The sequence below is a fragment of the Ziziphus jujuba genome, chromosome 11, assembly GCF_031755915.1.
Source record: "Ziziphus jujuba cultivar Dongzao chromosome 11, ASM3175591v1".
Classification (NCBI taxonomy): Eukaryota; Viridiplantae; Streptophyta; class Magnoliopsida; order Rosales; family Rhamnaceae; genus Ziziphus; species Ziziphus jujuba.
Window position 1 is genome coordinate 25,428,038 of NC_083389.1, and position 16,128 is coordinate 25,444,165.

At 34.2% G+C, this 16,128-nt stretch overlaps 1 pseudogene; it reads right to left on the reverse strand.

The window, feature by feature from the left end:
- LOC132800041 (photosystem I P700 chlorophyll a apoprotein A1-like) overlaps positions 1 to 15,114 on the reverse strand; it is a 36,584-nt pseudogene extending 21,470 nt beyond the window's left edge.
- Between the last annotated feature and the right edge of the window lie 1,014 nt (positions 15,115 to 16,128).

Genomic DNA, 16,128 nt, shown 5'->3' on the forward strand with positions numbered 1-16,128 from the left:
AGTATTGGGTGATTGGATAAATGAGCGTAGCATTTTTTGAAGAAAATTGAATTCATCATAAAATTGTTTTCTTTTGATTTTCCAAATGCGGGAAATAATATCACTGGGTAAACCAGCTTGATGTAACCATTGATTAGGATAGAAAAATATACGGACAGGATTCCAAGGTAAGGTGGAATTTTTGATTAAAGGATAAGAATTGTCAATGAGTTGGAAAGGTTGATTGGAATGGCTAGTTGAGGCTTGGTTTTGATTAAAAGATTGTTTTTTGGTCCAATAATCTAGATCTTTTTGGAGATGATTAATGTGAAGTTGGTGAATGGCATTGTTGTGGAGTAAGGTTTGAATTTGGTGTTCAAGGCATTGACTTTTGTGTTTGAGTTCATGAACTTGGAATTCTAAAGGATGTTCTATATTGAGGATGTCAAGTGGATCTTGGATTTGAATAAGTTGATTATTGGGATGTTGTGGGTTGACAAAGCCAGTGATTGGGCAAGGATGATTATGTTGCATTTTCTGGGCTGATTGGGAACTAGAAGCTTGATTAGAGATGATTTTTTGGACAGATCGGAGAGTTTTGGAAAACTCTGGATCCATTCGGACCCAAGGGTGAATAAAGGCTTTTGGACCTATTTCTCGATGGGTGATTTCAAGGGCTTGATGGAGACTGTAATAGCCTCGGTATTGGGTATTGATTTGGCCTGCTATCTCATGGGCTATTTGGGACCATGTTTTATAAAGGCTAGGGTTTGGGCCTGTGAATAAGATATAATGGGAATAGTAGTTACTATCGGGCTTTTGTTTGATTGATTGGAGATAAAAACAAAGGTTATCAAGGGTTTGAATAAAATCTATTTTTTCTTCTGGTGATTCAAAATGGGTTTTATTCTAAACGGAATTGATTAAGGCTCTTTGGGGGGTATCTAGTTCAAATTGGGTTTGGAAATTCTTTTCAGAATTTTCTCCACTCCAAATTGGAACAGATGTGCTGTTGATGATCATGTAGCCGCTGGGGCGAGACATGCTGTAATGAGAATGATTAGAAAAAAGATATTTTGAAATAATGCAAAGAGTTGGAAAAGATGCAAAGATATATGAATATATTTTGCAAAATAAAGTTTTAATGATTTGAGATGTATAAAAACATGATTGATTGAAAAATGGAAGATAAGAGGAATAAAAAGGAGGATGATGGATTTGGATTTGATTAAGCTGTTTGGAAATAGATTGATCTTGAAGAGTCTGGACATTATTTGATTGGAGCAAGAAATTGAATTTGATTTTTTCACCTAAAGGGTGACTGATGATGCCATCATTGTTTGTGATGAATGGGTATAATAGAGAAAGGAAAGGGATTCCTAGGATGACCTGATCGGTCATATTTTTAATAAGGACAAAAGAAGTTGTATAACAGATTTGACTATGACAAATTTGGACTTGATTAATTTCATATTGTAAATCCATTTTACTACCATTGGCTGAATTTAATTTTTCTTTTGTTTTGGTATAATATTGATTAGGGATAAGACTTTCGTGGATACAATTTAAATCTGCACCAGAATCTAACAGTGCTATTGTAGTTAATTGAAAATCTTTAATTATTAAGGTGATTTTGATGTGCCATTTTCTAAGTTTGATTTTTTGAATTGAAGCTATACAATTATCATGGGAAGATCCTTCTTCCTGTTCATCAGGTTGATTAGGGCGAAGATTAGGAGGGTTATCCTGAATAAATTGTAAACGATGTTTGATTAAATGATTTTCCATTTTTAATTCTTTAATTTCAGACTTGATTGTCGTAATTTCTGTTTGTAAATCTTGAACAGTTATATTTTTAATTTTGTATTTATTAAATGTTTGTAAGGCTTCTGTTAAACAGATTTTTTGAGCACTTTTATGATGTTGATTTGTTTCTTTGTGATTATCAGTTATTATCTTTTTATATTTTTTCAGGTATTCTATTCTTTCATCAGGGTTTTCTAATTTACTAAGTAATTCTAAGATTATATCTTCATCATCTGTAGAATTAGTTAAGACACTAAGTGATTGATTACAACAGGTATCTAGACAACAAGCATCTAAACATCCTAAAGTAATTTTAGGGTTATCTGTGTCACTAGTGGATTCAGTGTGAATACTTGATTCGTCAGAACTGGATTCAGTATAAATATTGTTTTCACTATGTTCACTATCTGTGTTGTGTATACCTAAAACATTGATTAAATTTTGTTTTTGATCTTCTGGTATTTCTAATTGTTTGATTGTTTGCTTAACATGACATTGATTAGCAAAATGACCAAATTTATTACATTTAAAGCATTTGATTTTAGTTTTGTCTTTTGAATCTTGTTTATGTTTATTTGATTTATAGAATTTGTCAGAATTGGGTTTATTATACTTATGGTTTTTGTAATAGGTTTTATGATTTGAATATTTATTGTTTCTAAAAGTATTCCTATGGGGTTTGTGTTTTATTTTGTTTTGCCTAGAGGGTGCTATAGTAGATAGACCATATTGTTGACAAAAGTTTCCTAATTCGTATTTAGTTTTCTTTTTATCATTATTTAGTTGATTAGCTATTTTCATATCAGTGCACATTTTTAATCCTTCTTTTTTGATTATTGAAACTATATCGCCATAAGTTAATGAATTGTAGTCTATGTGACCACTATCATTACTTAAGATATTTCTGATTTTTCTAGCAAATAATTGGGGTAAACCATTAATAAATTTTTCTTTCCAAAAAGGTTGATTACTATCATCTCTCATCATGATTCCAGTGGTAAATGTTTGTACATACCATTCAAAATCACTAAGAGTGGGACAGTGTAAATTGGTTAATTGACTATGAATTCGTTCTGTGAGAGCTGTAGGGGTTCCTATAAAATGTCTAATTATTGTGGCTAACAAGGTATTGACACCGTCTAGGACACCTTGACCTATTGATTCGTCAAATATGGGTAATCCTTCTTCATCTAGTTTTACGGCGTGAATTATTTCTGATTTAGATTGATCTGTGAAATGTTTTTCCCACTAGTAAACGTACCGGTAAAACCTGTGACTAATAATTCAACAATTTCTGGTTGATTAAGATTTTGATTAGTAAAATAACTATTTGCAACCATGGACATATGGTGCAACTTGTTTAATATTTCTTGTTCTTTTAATCCATCTATATTCCATTCGTATAATTTATCAGAACTGACAGAGAATTGATTTTTAGAAGTTGATTCTTGGAATTCAGGTGGTAAGGGTTTAGTATTCCATTGTTTAAAAGTATTAAATCGTGGTTTTTGATTTTTAAGTCGATTAATATGATTATCTAAGGAAGATTGATTTGATTCTGTATCAGAAGAAGATTTATTGTTGATGGTAGCAAGGTTTGAAGAAAAAGCTTCAGTTTTGGAACTGGAAGTTTTTAATTCTAATTCTTTTAAGAGTTGACTTAATTGATTAGTTTTATTAGGAAGGGTTGGAACTTTTGTAATATCTGAAAATTTTATTAGTGGTTGAGGTTTAATTTCTTCTTTAGAGGAATTATCAATCTTGGTTTCTATTTTATCTAATTGTTTAACGATTGTAATAAGACTTTGATTTGTGTAATTATTTTGTTCAATGACTTTCTTGGTTTCATTAATTAAATCGTTATTTTCATTAGTGGAAGTTTTAAAGGGTGAAGCTATGACTTGATTATTTAAATAGGGAATAATTATTTTCTCAACTGGAGGATGACTAGACAGGACTGTGGATTTATCTGGTTTAATCCATTTTTCTTTTGTTAAAGTTTTTAAATTTTTTAAAGGATAATAGAATTTTTCAAGAAAATCGAAAAGTTTAATATCAAATTTAAGTTGTAACATTGTTTGTTTCCAAGTTTGCCAAATTTCTTCTTTTTGATCTCTAGTGTGTGATTGTCTATATTGGATTAATTTATCGTGATTTTTATTAGACATCATTTCTTGATTTAATTGTTTCCAGTGTGGTTTAAAGGGTGTATCTAATGTGTTTAATTGGGGATCTATGAAATCTGAGGTTGTAGGTGACTGGATTGATTGGATTTCTTCATCACTGTAACGAGGTTGACTAACTTGTCCAGTGTGGTGAATTGATTTTAATCTAAGATTTTTAAGTTCATTTTCTATTTTTAATTTGTGTAACTGTTGTTCTAATTCCTTAATTTTAATTCTTTGTAAATCTTTTTCTATTTCATGATCTCGTCGAGATATACTATCAGAAGAGATTGACTCTATGATTGGGTGATTTAGGGATCTTCTTGAGGAGGTTTCTCCTAAGGATTGATTAAATCTAGGATTTCTATCAAAGGTGATTCGAACTGATCCATCATCAGATTGTGAGATGAACTTAGTGTTGGTTAAAATATTTTGAATAGGGGTTGGACTTCGGACATCAGTTAATACCCAATCAGAGGGTAAATTAACATCGGACCATTTGATTAATTTAGGAATTTTAATATTTAAATCTTGGTATTGACTCTGGATTAACATAGTATGACCTTTAGCATTATGTTGTTTAGCTTTAAAGTTCATATTAGTTCCTGAGACTTTATAATGAATTCTGTAAATTAAGGCTAAGGGTTGACGACCTTCGTCGAAGTTATAACCCGAAGTTTTTAGATTAAGAGTTAAAACTTTTAAGATGCATGGATCTGTTAAACTGACTGGAAAATTTGGATAACAGTCAAAATGAACAGGACCATTACATAAACTGGTTTCGACTACTCCAAAGACACTTTCATTAAAGTTTTTAAAACTAGCATCTCTAAGACATAGTATTATAGATGAATTGGTTCCTAATTTGGTTAGAGGTTTGATGCCGATTTGGACTAATCCTATGTGCATGAACTTATGATCATCTTTTAAATGTTGATTTATATTTGATTTGGTGATTAACTGGCATGTTTCATGATCTTTATTGATTGTGTAAACTTGTTCAACAGTTTTAATATGTGATTCACTTTTAAAGGAGGACAAAGACCAAGTTTTATGGTGGTAAATTTCACTAGGGGAAACTGGAGGAATATTCCAGTCTGGGTTGATTGATTCATTAGAGGTGAAACTATAATGTTCTTCATTAATTATGTCTGGTATTTGATTTCCATTAAGCGATGACCTAGAGCTAGTACTTAATCTAGAACTGGTAGAAGAATTAGTTCTGAATAATCTATCCATTATCAAATTTTAATTTTTAAAACTCTATTAATTCAAATTTACTATTGTCATATGATTGCTCTCTTCCCTTGACCTCTCAGACCGCTCCTCTCATGCCTCACCTGGGACTTATTGTTCAGACACGGACCATTTACTGTTCAGCTAGGGACGAACACGAATGACAACAATAAAGTTGGCTAAATAAAGCTTTAGAAAGTAAGACAAGGAAATGAATGAATTAAGCAGATATAATACTCTACGGGCGCTAAAAGAAATAACAAGCATATAAATCGGAACACTTATGGCTCTGATACCAACAAGGGAGTAGCACCAACAATATGAAGAACAAAGATAGATAGATAGATGCGGAAGGAAATGAAAATGACAAAAGATAAAAGATAGAGGCGGCAAAGCCAGCCAAGTATAATGAAAATAATTAATTAATTAAAATAGATGATTAAATGAATTATGAATATTGAAGGCGGTATAACCAGCCAAGCAATATATGAAAAATAAATAATTTAAATGAAAAATAAATAATGAATGATAAATATGAATGCTTACTTGATTACGAAGAACCAAAGTGTTATAAGCACTCAACACTCAACACTCAGAATAAATAAATTGATTACAGAGTTTTTTGGGATAGAAGAAGATTGAGAAAAGAGGAGAAATCTGCCAGAAACTCTCTAAGCTCTCTCTGTCCTCAGTAGTAAAAAACTCTTGGGAGAAAAACTTCCAAAGAAAAAAACTTGATTACAAATGAAAATAAGGCTCCTTTAAATAGGCAAAGGAGGACTTGAGGTGCATCTGCAGCTCCTGTTGATTGAAATGATTTGTCTTGTGAACAGTTGATTGAACAGTGTCCTGTCGGTGAATAGTTGATTGAATAGTGATCTGCTTTTCGGCTCCTTTTACTGTTCATGAACAGTTGATTGAACAGTAAAGTCTCGTGATCTGTTTGATTGTCTGAAAACAACTCTGTGTTGTCAGAGATTCCTTCTGTTGATTATGCTTCCATTATATTATTGGTATTGTGATCTTCTTCATCTTCTTCGTCTGGATCAATTTCAATATCTTCGTCTGATTCTTGATTAGGATGTGGGATATTGGGATATTACACACCCATCCTTCCCCCTCCTGGGGCTCAGAGTCCGTCCTGGCACACCGATCCGGGTTTGATTTGTATGGGTGAATACAATGGTACCAACTAATCCCCAGTCTAGGAGGGTGGCCCAAGTGATTGTTTGATTTTTGAAAATAAAATTGTGGAAAATTGGGGCGTATAAGCCAACACGATAAATAGCATAACTGATTTGGTGGGGGCAGCCAACTTGATTGAGTGGAATAGTGTTTAGATCACAGGTGGTACATTGTATATTGGAAGGGTGCAAAGCAGCTTCTGAATATACATACATACCTCGGGGACATGTATTGGGTGATTGGACAAATTATCTTAACATGGTTTGAAGAAAATGGAATTGATCATAAAATTGTTTTCTTTTGATTTTCCAAATACGAGAAATGGTATCAGAGCCTAACCCGGATTGGTGTGCCAGGACGGACTCTGGGCCCCAGGAGGGGGAAGGATGGATGTTTAATATCCCAATATCCCACATCGATTGGAAAGGAGAGTTAAGCACGCCTTATAAGCGTGGGGCTCCCTTTCCCTTCAAGACGCGTTTTGACTATAAAACCTTGAGGCCCGATGGACTGGGCCAAAGAGGACAATATCTTGATGCGGGTTGAGCCTGGGCTAGAAATGGTATCAGAGCCATAAGTGTTCCGATCTATATGCTTGCTACTTCTTTTAGCACCCATAGAGTATTATATCTGCTTAATTCATTCATTTCCCTATCTTAATTTCTAAAGGTTTATTAAGCCAACTTTATTGTTATCATTCGTGTTCGTCCCTAGCTGAACAGTAAAGGGTCCGTGTCTGAACAATAAGTCCCAGGTGAGGCATGAGAGGAGCGGTCTGAGAGGTCAAGGGAAGAGAGCAATCATATGGCAATAGTAAATTTGAATTAATAGAGTTTTAAAAATTAAAATTTGAAAATGGATAGATTATTTAGATCTAATTCTTCTACTAGTTCTAGAATAAGTACAAGCTCTAGGTCATCACTTAGTGGTAGTCAAATACCAGATATAGTAAACACAGAACATATTAATTGTCCTTCCTGTAGTTCCTCTTGTAGTGAGTCTGTCTTTAGTAAGTCTAAAATTAATACTAGGTCTAATATATCTTTAAGTTCATCTAGTAATAATCAAAATTTTAAATCTACATCAAAATTAAATAATCAAGATGAGATCTGCCACCCAATCAACACTAATCAATTTAAACCAAATTGGAAATATTTAAATCAAGAATTTAAATTAGAAAAACATAAAGAACAATTATTAAACTACCAACAATCACACACTAAAGAACAAAAAGCCCATATATTAGCTAGTTGGAAAGAAACAATGATAGATCTTAAAACCAACATATTATTTTTTAATTTCTTAGAAGATTATTATCCTTTAAGAAAAAATCTAAAAACATTAACAAAAGAAAAATGGAAAAAACCAGATAAATCAATAATTGTGTCGAGTCACCCTCCTGTAGAACAAATAATCATTCCCCATTTAAATAATCACGTCATAGCTACATCTTTTAAAACCATTAATCAAGAAAGTCAAGACATAATCAATGAAATTAGGAAAGTCATTGAACAAAATAATTACACAAATCAAAGTTTAATCACGATAGGAAAACAATTAGATAAAATAGAAACAAAAATTGATAATTCTATTAAAGAAGAAATTAAACCTCAATCACTAATCAAATTTCCTGACATTACTAAAACACCAACCCTTCCTAAAAATACAAATCAAATTAGTCAACTTTTAAATGAATTAAAATTAAAAACTTCAATCTCTAATCATGAAGCCTCTTCTTCAAATATTTCTACCCTTAAGAATCAACCATTAACTGATATAGAGTCAAATCAATCCACTTTAGATAATCAAATCACTAGATTACAAACTAATAAACCTAAACCTAAGTTTACTACTCTTAGTAAACCTTTACCCCCTGAATTTCAAGAATCAAATCCTAAAAATCAATTTTCTGTTAGTTCTGATAAACTATACGAATGGAATATCGATGGTTTAAAAGAACAAGAAATATTAAACAAATTGCACCATATGTCCATGGTTGCAAATAGTTATTTCACTAATCAAAACATTAATCAATCCGAAATAGTTGAATTACTAGTAATAGGTTTTACTGGTACTTGAAAAACATTTAACAGATCAATCTAAATGAGAAATCATTTATGCTGTTAAAAAAGATGAGGAAGGACTCCCCATCTTTGATGAATCAATAGGTCAAGGTGTCCCTGACGGAGTTAACACCTTATTAGCCACAATAATCAGACATTTCATAGGCACCCCTACAGCCGTAACAGAAAGAATACATAATCAATTAACCAATTTACATTGTCCAACTCTTCGTGATTTCAAATGGTATGTTCAAACATTTACCACAGGAATCATGAGGGATGATAGTAATCAACCCTTTTGGAAAGAAAAATTTATCAATGGTTTACCCCAATTATTTGCTAGAAAAATCAGAAATGTATTAAGTAATGATAGTGGTCACATAGACTACGATTCATTAACTTATGGAGACATAGTCTCAATAATCAAAAAAGAAGGATTAAAAATGTGTACTGACATGAAATTAGCTAATCAATTTAATAAAGATAAACAAAAAACTAAATACGAATTAGGAAACTTTTGTCAACAATATGGTTTGTCTACCCTAGCACCTTCTAGGAGAAACAAATTAAAAGAAAAATCACAAAAGAATGTTGAAAAATCACATAGGCACATTCCTAGAAATAATAATCAATATTATTCAAAACCCAATAGGATTAATAAATCTAATCCTGAAAGATTTCATAAATCAAATAAATTCAAAAAAGATTCAACAGATAAATCAAAAATTCAATGTTACAAATGTCAAAAGTTTGGTCACTTTGCTACTGAATGCAAAGTTAAACAAACAATTAATCAATTAGAAATATCAGAAAATCAAAAACAAAATTTAATCAATGTTTTAGGATTACAAAATACAGATAGTGAACATAGTGAAAACAATATTTTCATTGAATCAAGTTCTGACGAATCAAGTCATCACCCTCAATCATCTAGTGACACAGATAACCCTAAAATCACTTTAGGATGTCTAGATGCCTGTTGTCTAGATACTTGTTGTAATCAATCACTTCGTGTATTAACCTCTTCTACAGATGATGAAGATATCATCTTAGCACTAATCAATAATTTAGAAAACCCCGAGGAACGGATTAAATACATAAGAAAATATAAAACAATCATAACAGATAAACATAAAGAAACCACCCAACCAGATAAAAATAATCAGAAAATAGGTTTGACAGAAGCCTTACAAACCTTTAGTAGATCAAAAAATAAACAAATAACTGTTCAAGATTTACAATTAGATATTAAATCAATTAGGTCTGAAATTGATCAATTAAAAATAGAAACCCATTTAATCAAACATAGTTTGCAGTTTATGCAAGAAAATCTTAAACCTAATCAAGATCAGGAAGAAGGATCTTCCCAAGATAATTGTCTAACCACAATTCAAAAAATCAAACTTAGAAAATGGCATATTAAGATCACCATAATCATCCAAGACTTCCAATTAACCACCATAGCCCTTCTAGATTCAGGAGCAGATTTAAACTGCATTCAAGAAGGTCTTATCCCTAATCAATATTATACCAAAACCAAAGAAAGATTAAGTTCTGCTAATGGCAGTAAAATGGATTTAAAATATGAAATTAATCAAGCTCAAATCAGTCATAATAATATTTGTTATACAACCTCTTTTGTCTTAATAAAAAATATGACAGATCGAGTCATCTTAGGAATCCCTTTCCTTTCTTTGTTGTATCCATTTATCACAAATCATGATGGTATAATCAGTCACCCTTTAGGTGAAACAATCAAATTTGATGAGGTAGTCCCGTGAAAGGCTAGTCCTAGGATTGCTTGTCTCAATCAAACTAAGTGGTACCTGGAGATATGCGAGCCCCTTTCCATAAATGGAAAAGGTTTTTCTAAGTTGACCACCCTACCCACTAATGGAGTGAAGGGATAGTGATGTGATTCTGCCCGAGCCCGCACAACCAACAACCCACTGGGGTGCTGACTCGATATGGATGAAGACCGGACTAATCACTAGGGCTCAAGCTAACATGTTTGGGGACAAATTTGCTGCTTTTATGGAGGGGGTATGATACGAACCTAGGACGACCTGCTCCTAAACCCATGTTATATTAGCCCGGATCTTAATTAAGTTCAAGTTCTAATGGAATTGAGCTCAACCCCTAACCAACCTGTGGTTAGAAACCTTGGTATAATGTAGACGCTACAATAGGGGATGGAAAACCTATTGATAAGTCAAGCTAAAACAACCAATTCTCTAATGGTGTTTTAGGTGTTCTCAAGGAACAAAGAGATAATTAATCTCACAAGTATTTTCTTAATCAAATCAAAGTTTTTATTCTTATTGAAAAATAAGCCTTTAAATAGGCTACAAATCCACGAAATAAAACCCTAGAACATAAAGAAAACCGGCCACCACACATAAAGAAACCTAGTTGGCCGAAACTATACTTCCTTTCCTAATCTAAGTTTAATTAATTAATTAATTCCTTTATATTAAATTAGGAATTAATTAATTTACAATGGAAAGAATAAAATAAAAACCTTCCTAAAGTTATTTGTCCAGAAAATAAATAAATAAAAGCCAAAAAGTAATGGTAGTTTCCTAAAACAAAAAGTAAAAACAAATTAGGAAACTAAAAATGCTAGCCTTTTGATCAAGTTGACTTTGATCAATCTTTGACCTCTTTGAGCTTCAAATCAGCTTCTAGATTCTTTTTAGGATGCCAAATAAGCTGAATATGAAGTCCCACGCATTGCCCATGCTTGGACAAATAAGAAAAGGCTAATACAGTAAAATACAGTAAAGCCAGCAAGCAATACAGCAAATTCGGCCAAATTGTTGATGCTGTCCATACAAGCCCTTTTGATTGCATTTGAGGCTACTTTAACTTGATTCCATGACCTCTTAGGCATATTTATTGAACCCATAAAGCATTGGAACCATTTCATGCTTCCCGGACTCCAAAAATGTACCAAAACCGTCACCCGGGTCCGTATCGGCTTCCACAACTTGGATGCTTAGAATAGGCTTTGTATCTTCAAGTATGGATAAGCTCTATTGAGATTGATTACCCCCTGCATAAATACTCCCAGGTTGTCCTTAAATCTCTTAATTTGAGCTCTTGTGATTGGCCTAGTCTTCATCCGTGTCGAGTCAGCACCCCAATGAATTATCGGTTGAGCGGGCTCGGGCGGAAGCACATCAGGGTAATTCATTCTCAAGAACACTTTTCCATACCGGAAGATCCAAGACCTGTTTTGGGCATATAAGTGGTGGAAGCCGATACGGACCTAGATAGCGGTTTTGGTGCATTTATGGAGTCCAAGCAGCAAGGAATGGTTTTAACACTTCATGAACTCAAATAATATCATTAAAAGGACATGGAATCCAGCCAAGGTAGAATCAAAAGCATCTAAAAAGGACTTGTATGGACAGCATCTCAATTTGGCCAAAAATATGTTGTTTTGGTGCTGACTTTGACTTTTCTTCTTGTTTGACTTATTCCAATCAAGGGGCAACATGTGGGAATCATTATTAATCATATTTTGCATCCTACATGGCATATGGAAGCTGATTTGGAGCCCAAACAAGCTGGAGATTAGTCAAAGATACCTTAGTAGTCAAACTAGTAAACTAGTCTCCTAATTTGATTTTGACTTTTTGTTTTAGGAAATTAGTCTTTTATTTCGATTTTTATTTATTTATTTGCTGGAAAAATAAGTTTAGGAAGGTTATTATTTTAGTATTTCAATTGTAAATTAATTAATTCCTAATTCAAAATAAAGGAATTAATTAATCCAAATTAGTTTAAGAAACTAGGAAACATTAGGCACTTTCCTTTTCTCTACTTTCTTTTTCTCCACACTTTGAGTCTGGTTTTGAATTAAATTTTTCAGGGTTTTTGCTTTGTAATCGTAGCCTATTTAAAGGCTTATTTTCAATGAGAAATCAAGCTTGAATGTTATACACAAAATTCTTTGTGAGATTGAATTCTCTTTGTTATTGTGAACACCTAAAACACCATTAGTGAATGAGTGTTTTAGTTTGACTTATCAATAGGCCTTCCATCACCTGTTGTGGTGTCTTCATTATATACCAAGGTTTCTAATCACAAGTTGGTTAGGGGTCAAGGTGACCATTAGAATTTGAACATAATTAGATCTGGCCTAATATAATACGGGTTTAGGCGTAGGGCGTACTAAGTTCGTATCAGATAGTGTAGATGTCTTACTGAGGGCACCAACTCCTATGAAACTACGTCTTTTGGTTTTTATTGTTTTTCACTTTTTGATTGATTGCTCGCGCTTAGTCGAAAGTAACTTTGCTACCCCTACTTGTAGAATAGATTCCTACTTTCAAAAAGGCTGATTATTTAAGGTTATCCAACGGGTGCGCTACTCTGGTTCTCTTGTTTCATTCCGTTTCCCCTTAAGCTCACTACTAGCTATCTTATCTATGTTCTTCGTGGAAGAGATAGAAACAATAAACATAGGGACTCAGGTCGATCACCACCTACACTATTCTCCTATATTCCAGTACTAGCATTCCTTAGGGATAGCTAAAAAGAAAGATGAAATCCACAACTAGAAAAGGATCCGTCGATGGATCTGCTGGCTTGAATGGTTCAACCTATGGGAATTGGAATTTTTACTTTTCAACTTCATTTATGGGCTAGTTTCGGTGAGTGTGATTGCCTCCCTCTTTCATACATGAGTCCTTCTTAAATAAGTTTATGCGCTGCCGTTAGATAAGAAATTTCTCATTCACCTGCACTAGTGACAGGGCTAGTATTTCATACTGTTTCCTATTCTTGATATTCTCCTACTTAGAGGGTGCATACTCCCTTGAACTCCATTATCGATTTGACCGAGCATAATTACACTATCCCTTTGCTTCGATTCAAGAAGGATCTTTCCTCCCTAAGATCGAATTCCTTATTCACATTTCTTTGACCTCTTGTCCGTTAATTCCTAAGGCAAGCTTTCCTATATTCCTTTCCGGTTTGTTCTAGCTCACTTGCACACTGCCGTCATTAGAAATGCCTAGGAATGGATCGTACCCACGGATAAAGGTTGCTTCATTTCCTGCCAGGGCAGAAAACAAATATGAGAAAAGTGATTCAAGTTCAAGTGGACAATAAGAAACCCATAGTATTACTTCCTTTCTATGATTGAATTTCTATCTATGAGTGAATGGAAGACTTGCAAAGCTTCCGCCCACGAGCTTGCTTGAGCCCGACAAGGAGACTACTTGAATTATAGATTTGCTTCTAGCAGTGGGGAACAACTTCTAAGAATCACAAACAGAGCCTTTGGGAACAACCTAGCTAATTGATCTTTAGTGACCGTACCTTTGCCTTTCTATGCCATACCCTTTACTGAGCTATGGACCTCCTTCACGCCTGCCTTACTTGATTAGCTTGCTAGCCTACGAGAGTCAACTTCTTTTCTCCTTAGGCTGGGGTTGTTAGTCTATTTCCTTTTTATTGAGACATTTAGATGTGATCTAAGTACCACAACACCGTCTTTGGGGCATAAAGTAGATTTCCTTTCTCTTTCCCCTTGGAGATGTGATCAAAGGACCAAAAACCCATATTGGTTGTTAGACTCGTTCTTCTTGAGTTAAAGTGCTTCCTATCGTTTATCTGGTTGAAACCTGGCATTGAGTGTGCACCTTGGGAATACTTGAGTTTGGAGAACTTATCCTTTCTATGCGGAAGGTTTCTAATATGGATTCTGCGTTGTCGAACTTAAAAGTGGATGATGATCCCTAATCAAGGGTTTAGTCCAAGCTTTTCCATTTCATCTTTTGTTTTATCCTCGAAAATATATGAGGGCTTTTTTGTACCCCAAGATGGATACAAGTGACCCAGATTGAGCATTCTCACCTCACTAGGCTCACTGATGACTACACTATGCGATCAGTCCATCAGAAAGACCATAACGAATTTATTTTGAGCAAAATCCTGTACAGAAATAACCGAGCGAATCTTCTTTCTGCTGACATTCAAATGGATAACCCGACTATCATGAATCTTTCTCGTAGAGAGAGAATCTTCCCAAACCATGCTATGGAATGGAGTCCTCATAACTTCTCACCTCCTTTCAAACTGAAAAGGCTGCTTAATAGGTTCAAAAACCCTTTGAGGTAGCAAGTTTAAAGCTAATCAAATTTTCGTGTGGAATATAAAAGGTACGTACCTATCCGCTATTGACAAAGCCTTGCTGTCTATTCTTCCTAGTACTCCTTCGCGTTGATGAGAAGGCTCCAGCTAGTACAACAGAAGTTTAGTCATAGCCTTCTTTCTTTATTAGAATGAAATCCATTTCAATCCTTCATCGTCCTTTCTCTAAATCATATATTTGCCTATGAAAGGCAGTCTAGTCAATGAAAGGATGAGCTTTTTCTTTTTGCTAGGAGCCACAGAAAGGCTGTAAGGGCACTGTCGCAGCCTTTAGGTAAAGTCTAAGATTCAACCACACCGCTCTTCATTGACTAGGGCCCTCGAGTGAATAAATATGGTGCTATACATTACTTTTTTGCTAGTTTGCCAGGAACTAGACTTTTGAAAGAAAGCCCAACAGCAGCTGCAGCACTTCCAAGTGTGCACGCCATAACCACAGCCAATGAAAGAAATGTAAATGAAAGTCTTTCATGATCATCATCTTCTACTAAGTAGAAAGGAGTATGAATTGACATAACTGTTGTAATCCATACGAATATACCTACTGCGTCTAGAGACACAATCCCTAACCTACTAGGTATGTGGTCAGACGTTAAAGTGTGCAGGGGATAGTGAACCAGTAAGATCACATAGGTCTCCCCACTCTATTATGATCATACCAAATTGAGCTCAATAGGGCTGGGGCTGATTCTAGGCAAGCTACTTTAATGGAAGATGCAGATTGCATTTTTTGGGAAAATATTTTCTTGTTTTATAGCCTTTTGAGGGATGTTCTAGATGGCTGATATCTAGATTCTATGTGGAACTTTCCACCTGCTGCTCCTAATCAAGCATAGACACATCCAAACTAAAAGGATTCCAATAAACCGGCATTTATAGACGAGGTTTCCACTCCCGCCTGTTCAACTATGGAGCATTAAAGCTTACAGTCATCACCTGCCCTTTTTGGATTCTATTAGAATGCCAAAGTGTGGAAGAAAGCTAAGAAAAAGTATTTCTTTGACCGCCTTCACCAAAATATTTCATTCCTCTACTTGAGTCCCCTTTCCTTTGAGCATTAAATTGACCCGTAGAGGCTTTACAGTGCTTAATCTTAATGAATGATCCTTAGGTAAGGTGCCAAGTGAAAGGGCCACTGCTCAATGGGGGTGCCAAGGGCAACCATCAACGAGTGTATATGAAGGTATTTTATATGTTGTCTCTATTCTAAAGACTCTCACCCTTGTTAAATACATTTTTGGGCTGCTTTCAATGGCCATAATTTCCCTGCTTCAATGTGAGATTGGCTTAGCTTGGTCTTTCTATGTACCTAGAGTAAGTCTACCCACAGCGTAGTACAAGATAAAAAGAATCTGGTCCTATTAGCAGAGGTAACCTTTCAGAGTATGATTTTTGAGATGCTTTTTTTAGTAAAGTACTCATGGGATTTGACTTAGCAACTGATCCGAGTTTTATTAGGTCAGGAACGGGAAAAAACAAAATGAAAAGAAGGAAGGAGGAAAAGAAAAGCACTATTGACTTCCTGTTCC